The sequence below is a fragment of the Aquarana catesbeiana genome, linkage group LG01 (assembly GCF_042186555.1).
Source record: "Aquarana catesbeiana isolate 2022-GZ linkage group LG01, ASM4218655v1, whole genome shotgun sequence".
In the NCBI taxonomy this organism is placed as follows: domain Eukaryota; kingdom Metazoa; phylum Chordata; class Amphibia; order Anura; family Ranidae; genus Aquarana; species Aquarana catesbeiana.
The window spans coordinates 631924713-631931418 of NC_133324.1; the positions used below are offsets into that span (position 1 = coordinate 631924713).

Below are 6706 nucleotides of genomic sequence, written 5' to 3' on the forward strand. Positions count from 1 at the left end.
TCTTGCAGCTGGGTTAGCCAGATTAGCAAGGTTCGGTCTGTGCAGGTGGAAGCAATAGCCGGATTTAGGTTTGCCGCCCCTGCTTCCCATGCCCTTTTCAGGAGAGCTTCTATTTTCTTGTCCATGGGGTCGCTGAGGGTACCTGCGTCATCAAAAGCCAAGTCCGATTTGTTCGTGATTTTTGCCAGAGAGGCATCCACCTTGGGGCATTTAGCCCAGGTTTTGGTGTCTGCTTCCGCAAACGGGTATCTGCGTTTGATTGTGGCGGGGATGAAAAGCTTTTTCTCTGGGTCTTCCCATTCCTTTTTGACTATGTCTTTAAGTGTTTGGTGTACCGGGAACGTTCTTGGCTTCTTGGGCTGGAGCCCTTTGTACATTCTGTCATGCATAGTGAGTTCTGCGGTTTTCTGTTCTTTAATGCCTAGAGTGTCAGTGATGGCTTTGAGAAGACTGTCTGTGTCCTCAGAAGGAAACAGGTTGCAGTCTGTCGTGTCATCTTCCTCCTCTGAGTCTGAACAGATACCGACTTCTGATTCAGATTGTTCAGATTCATCTGAATCCACCTCTTGTTCTGCCTGTACCTTGTTCTCCCTTGGAATGTGTGTTCCGCTGGTAGATGGGATACTGGCCTGAGCGACACTTGCTGGCGTTTCTAATTTCTCTATAGCTGAGCGTAGTGGTGCCATGGTGCTCTGAATTTCTTTCTTAAAAGAATTGAGCAGGTCTTTCAAAAATCCCTGTGATTCTTTTGCCACCATTTTGTCTAAGCATTTCTGACACAGGGGCTTTTTCCAATCTGGGGAAAGCCTGTGGCTGCATGAGGCACATGTTTTGCCTTTAGCCTTCCTTTCCTCAGGGGTCTTTGCCTGCAAGTGAGCATTGAGAACAAAAAAAACCCCGTGAGTTTAGGTGGTCAAAGGAACTGCCTGTAGATAGGCAGTAAAGAGGTTAAGACAGAGATAATTCAAGAATATTCTGGCTTACCTTGGAGCTGTCCTGATTTGCAGGATCTGCAGGGCAGGGTGGGGAAGCGTCAGACATGATCAGCCACCAGGATCCTCTGCTTAGAGGCCTTTTTATCTGCTTCCTGCATAAGCTCCGGCCCCGCCCCCGGCTGACCCCGTGCAGGTTGGTGGACACACCTGCACATGCCGCTGTATTGTAGAGTAACTGTGCTGGTAGTGAAGGGTAGTATTGAACAAATTTGCTATTTGTATTCTGTTTTCTTTCTCTTTTTTTTTTTTTTTTAAAACTTCCCGCCCCTAGGTGTCCCTGCTCTATCTCCGCAGTAGATAGACTACGGGAAAATGGCCGCCAACCCGGAAGCGGAACTTCCTCGGCGCCATCTTGGTACACCCCCGACTTCCTGTAGCGGCCTGTGGCGGTGAGGACGCTGCTGCGCCGCCCGGAGAGCGGCGGATTCGTTTGGGGGGACAGCCGCAGCCACCAGGGACCTAATTTAGAAGGTGCAAACCCCTCCCTGCTAGACCCTCTGCTGCTGAGGTTTTCGGCAGCGGTCGGCGGCGGCGGGGGCGCCCATCTATGCATGTATCCATCCCCCCTGGCGGGCTCCAGATTCTGCGGAAAGCCAGAGGGGGGTGCTTGCGGAAGCATACACAGGCCTAAACAGCGGCATGGGGTGGGGATGACAGAGTCCTCCTGCAGCCTGGGGGGATGATTGCAGACCCCTCAGTAGGGGCGAAATCTCAGGCTTTGAGCAATGTTGCCCAGTGCTGCGCCTGCTCGCCCTCCCAAAGCCCCTTGGGCTGTATGGGATGCTGGCAGGGGGTCTCCTGCAACAAGCACAGAGACAGGTGAAAATAAAATAACAAACGTTCTTGCAGCTCCTGTGGGTCCGGAGGAAACACAAACAACTGAGGCACACAGGTAAGAGTGTGAAATTTATAATGGTGGACTAATGTGTTTCCTGTTTTAGGGAGGAGGAGCCTATCTCTCGGATGCTGCCCTGGAAGACGATTCGAGAAATATGAGATTTTCATTTCTGTACACCACTACAAAAGGCAGTTGGGACTGCAATGGTGTGGCGGACAATCAGAAACTAACTCTGAGGGAGGGGGAGACTGACTATCTGCCATCACCAGTGACACTAAGGGCCAGTTCACACCACATGCAGTCAAATGCGATTTCTGCATCAAAAACACACGGAAAACCCCCGTTAGACTTACCGGTAAAGGTATTTCTAGGAATCTTCCAGGACAGCTACTTGAGAAATTATTGGCTCCGCCTTCTACAGGAAACACAAATCAGACACAATTTAAAAGGCCCTCCCTTTCCCCTGACCCTCAGTTGTATGAAGATGAAGTAAAGCTCCACCAAAAGTGAACTCGGAAGAGGAATAACAGGGACTCAAATACACTACCACCAGGTTAAAATAAGGGGACCAGCGAAACAAGAATAGGGTGGGAATATAGATGCTGTCCTGAAAGATTCCTGGAAATACCGTTACCGGTAAGTCTAACAGGGGTTTTCCCCCCTCACCTTCCAGGACAGTTACTTGAGAGGATAAGCAAGATCTATACCTTAGGGAGGGACGACAGCCTGAAGTACTCTCCTTCCAAAGGAGAGGTCCTGGCTGGAGAGCATCTGGACTCTATAATGCCTGACAAATGCATGAGAGGAGGACCAGACAGCAGCTCTAGAAATATCTTCCCATGATGCACCCGCTTTTTCTGCCCAAGAGGCAGCTAGCGACCTAATAGAGTGAGCCCTAACTCTGGAAGGAGGGAATTGTCCTGAACATTTGTAGGCCTCACATATAAGCTTCTCTAATCCATCTGGAAATGGAACCTCTGGAAGCCTTGGAACCCTTTTCGGGGCCACTAAAAGTAATCAGTAGTTGGGAATCTTTCCTAAAGTCACTAGTAACTTGTAAGTAGTGTAGAAGACATCTTCTTACATCTAAAAAAAAAAACAAACCTTTCTTCCTCCGAATTCATGTGAGAGGAACAAAAGCTAGGAAGAACTACTTTCTGGGATCTGTGGAAGTCAGACGAAACTTTAGGCAAATACAAAGGACCAGGCCTGATCACTACTAAAATCCTTAAGAAAGGATCTTTACACGAGAAAGAACCTAAATCAGAGACCCTTCTCCCAGAAGTTATCGCCAAAAGGAAAACCATCTTTAGGGTGACTAATTTTAAAGAGGCGTCATGCAGTGGCTCAAAGGGGGTCTGGTAAGGGCGTTCAATACCAACGACAAATCCCAGGGGGGGAACCTGCTTGACTACTCTGGGTGTACGTCTAGCCCTAGCTAAGAGGAATCTCTTAAAGACTTCTCCGCCAGTCTTTTCTCCATGAACAAAGATAGGGTTCAGGTTGCTGCCCTAAGAGTGCTGACAGCAAGCCCCTTTTCCACTCCCCGCTGTAAAAAGTCCAGAACATAGGGAATAGAAAACGAGTCTACCCCAGCCCTTCTTTGCCAGGCTACAAAGGTCCTCCAAACTTTGCCATAAATCTTCCTTGTGACTAATTTATGGCTGTCTAGAATAGTCTCAATAACCCTAGCTGAACATTCTTTCAATTGTAGGATGCGGCGCTCAGCCTCCAAGCCGTCAGATGGTAAATCCGAGGGTAGCATTGGCCCTTGGTGTAGAAGGCCTCCTCTCTGGCAGGGGCCAGGGGGACTCTACTGGGAGTGCTCTCAGAGCAGAGAACCAACTCCTCCTGGGCCACCATGGGGCAATCAATCACTTCTGCTTGATCCTGCACAATCTTTCAGAGCACCAGAGGCAATAGCAGAATTGGAGGAAAAGCGTAGGCCAGGGGAAAATTCTCCTGGAAAGAAAGCGCATCTGTCCCTAGAGACTTTGCTCCTCTCTCCAGGGAAAAATAAGCTGGAAGCTTCCTGTTGTGGGCGGAAGCAAACAGATCCACTTAGGGTATTCCCCACCTGACCACTAACTCCCAGAAGATTTCCTGGTTCAGCTCCCAACTGCTGGAAGTGACGGTTACTCTGCCAGTGTATTTGCCGACCCACTGATATGGACTGCCCTGATTGAAGAAACATCGTCCTCTGCCCAGGAAAGGATCTCCTGACTCAACCCTAGCAGGCTGAGTGAGCGAGTACCCCCCTGCTTGTTGAGATAAGCCACTGTCGTGGCATTGTCCAAAAAAAAAAAAAAAAAAAAAAGTCCTTTGCATGAACCCTGGTTTTCAAACTGAACAAAGCTTTTCCTACTGCTAACAGTTCCCTGTAGTTTGAGGATTGGCAGGCTCAGGGTGCCAGGCAGCCTAATCCTCTGAGTATGCTCCCCAACCCCACAAGCTGGCATCTGTGGTAATCTTTACTGGGAAACGCTGGGCCCAAGCCTTCCCTACCTGCAGATGCTCCGGTTGGACCCGCCAGGATAGATTGAGCGAATAGTCTCCTGGAAGCCGCAGGACTTGGTCTAAAGAGGCCTTTCTGCGATCCCAACAAAGCAGAAGAAACGCCTGTAGGGATCTAGAATGCAATTGGGCCCAGGGCACTCCCGGAATTGTTGCAGTCATCAAGCCCAATAGCTGCATTATCTGACGCAGGAATGCCTGGGGACTGCACCTGAATTTCTGCAAGGAAAAGAGGATCTTGGAGATCTTCTCTTCCGGTAAGAAAATTCTTTGGGCGACTGAGTCTATCAGGTAGCCAAAAAATAGACAGCTCTGGGAGGGAACCAGAGCAGATTTCTGCAGATTGACTTTCCAACCCAATCTTTGGAAGGTCTGCAGAACTACTTGCAGATCCCGACCCAGGCAAAGATCAAAAAGTCGTCCAAGTAAGGGACGATTGAAATTTTCTGCAAACGAAAAAATTACCATGACCTTTGTAAAGATTCTTGGGGCTGCCGAGAGACCAAAAGGAAGGACTCTGCTAACCACAGTCACCAGACCAAACGAAAGAAACAAACATAACGGTGCGTACTCCTGGAGGTCTGGAAACACAAAACAACTGAAGGTCAGGGGAAAGGGAGAGGGCCTTCTAATTTGTGTTTCCTATAGAAGGCGGAGCCAATCATCTCTCAAGTAGCTGTCCTGGAAGATGAGGTGGGAAGTAGGTTAAATGGTTTCCAATGGCATAGTTCACACCAGTGCGGTCAGTTCCAGGAAGAAAAAAAAAAATAAAAGTCTGCATTTTTCCTGCACTGGAACGTGATAAAACATCTGGAACTCATAAAAAACACCAGAAAGTACAATAAAAAAAAAAAAAAAAAAAAAAAAAAAAAAAAAAAGAATCTGGAATGCATCAGGAAACACATCAAAAACGTGCATGCAGAAACGCATCCTGGAATGGATCTAGAGTGCGTTTTTGTGGTGTGAACCAGCTCTAATACAGTAATCAGTGCTAATAATATATATTGGTCACAGCCAATCAACAGGTCTCAGAGCATGAATCATTGGCCAGATGCGGCTACCACTCTCCGGCTGTGTACAGTCATAGCAGGTTCCAGCTGGGGGGCAAGCATGTGCCCATCCTAAACCCAGAAGTACAGGAATGTCCCTTTGCCTACACCGCCAGCTTGCCTGCAGTAACATTACAGGCGGGAGGTAGGGAAGTGGTTAAACTTGTTTTGGCTGCTTCTCTAGGTGTGACAAAGGTCACCAACACGTATAGAGTGGGTGAATCTTCCCAATGGGGACACCTGAACCAATAAAAACCTCCCCCATTATATCCAGAACGTAAAGAAGAAGCTTGGCCTACAGATATACTTTGCTGTTTATGAGCTGAGCCTTATGTATGATAGTGACTCCAACTATCCAGGAGACTAGTTGCAGCAACAAAAAGCTCATTAGAAAGCCATGCCTTTCCTATTGTTTGCAGTGCTCCCTTCATTACTAAGCAGAGAGTAGCCCTGGGGTGGCCCATGTCACTTCCTGGCCTGCTCGGAGCCCTCTCTATGGGGGGGAGGGGTGAACATACCTGTCTCAGGATATCACACAATACCCATCCCCCCCTCCCAGGAAGAGGGGAGTCCGCACGGCGCCCACAAGGCCGACCAATGTCGCACTCACCTCAACCAAAGCCGGCGAGACGGCCGCGATCCCCGGACACAGGAGGAGCCCCGGGCCCCGTGCGGCGGCGACGACGACGGCGACACAATGTTGTTTTTGTTGTGATCACCCCTCGGGCTACGGGCGGCAGCTGCAGGGCGGGATTATGGCTTCGTGCTCTTGACGTCACCCGAGTGACGCAGCATTCGGTCACTGGCGCGGAGTCCGCGAGATCAAACCCCAGCACCCTTCGCGCGTGTGCGTGTTCCGCAACCAGCTCAATGTAACGGGTGGCCACGCCTTCCTCAACGTCACCGCGCTGCGGGGAGGGGCTACCCGTCTGCTTGTTTGTTGTTGATTTTTTTTTTTCATTTTCAAAAGCTTTATTTATATTAGTGCTGCTAACAGCACAATGCATGAATGTGGGGTATATCAATTGTACTCACACTTCGACTGTGTATACGAATATGTCATTCAGTGTTGTGTTACTGTTGTGTTTATTATGTGTCTGCACAGAGAGAGTCTATGTGAATACGAGTTCAAGTGGTATTTTGTAATGAGGTGTGCGCACTAATCACTACCAGAGCACAGAAAACAACGATGAAGCAAATAGGCCCCATGCGCGCGGGCGTTTGAATTTATGCTCAAAATAAGTCTACATTTTCTCTGTCAGACCTAGGCAGAAACAATGCTGCTAATGTCACATAGGTACGCACGTTTA

General features: G+C 48.9%; 1 protein-coding gene across 3 annotated transcripts in view; it reads right to left on the reverse strand.

Annotated features, from left to right (window-relative positions):
- The window catches only part of G3BP2 (G3BP stress granule assembly factor 2), a 74814-nt gene extending 68517 nt beyond the window's left edge, over nucleotides 1-6297 (reverse strand). For 2 of the 3 annotated variants that reach the window (XM_073601029.1, XM_073601028.1), the window contains exon 1: nucleotides 6007-6297. The gene's annotated coding sequence lies outside the window, so the exon portion shown is untranslated. Of the gene's footprint in view, nucleotides 1-2186; nucleotides 2215-6006 lie in introns of those variants that run through there. The other variant, XM_073601030.1, reaches the window with a different exon arrangement.
- Nucleotides 6298-6706: the final 409 nt, after the last annotated feature.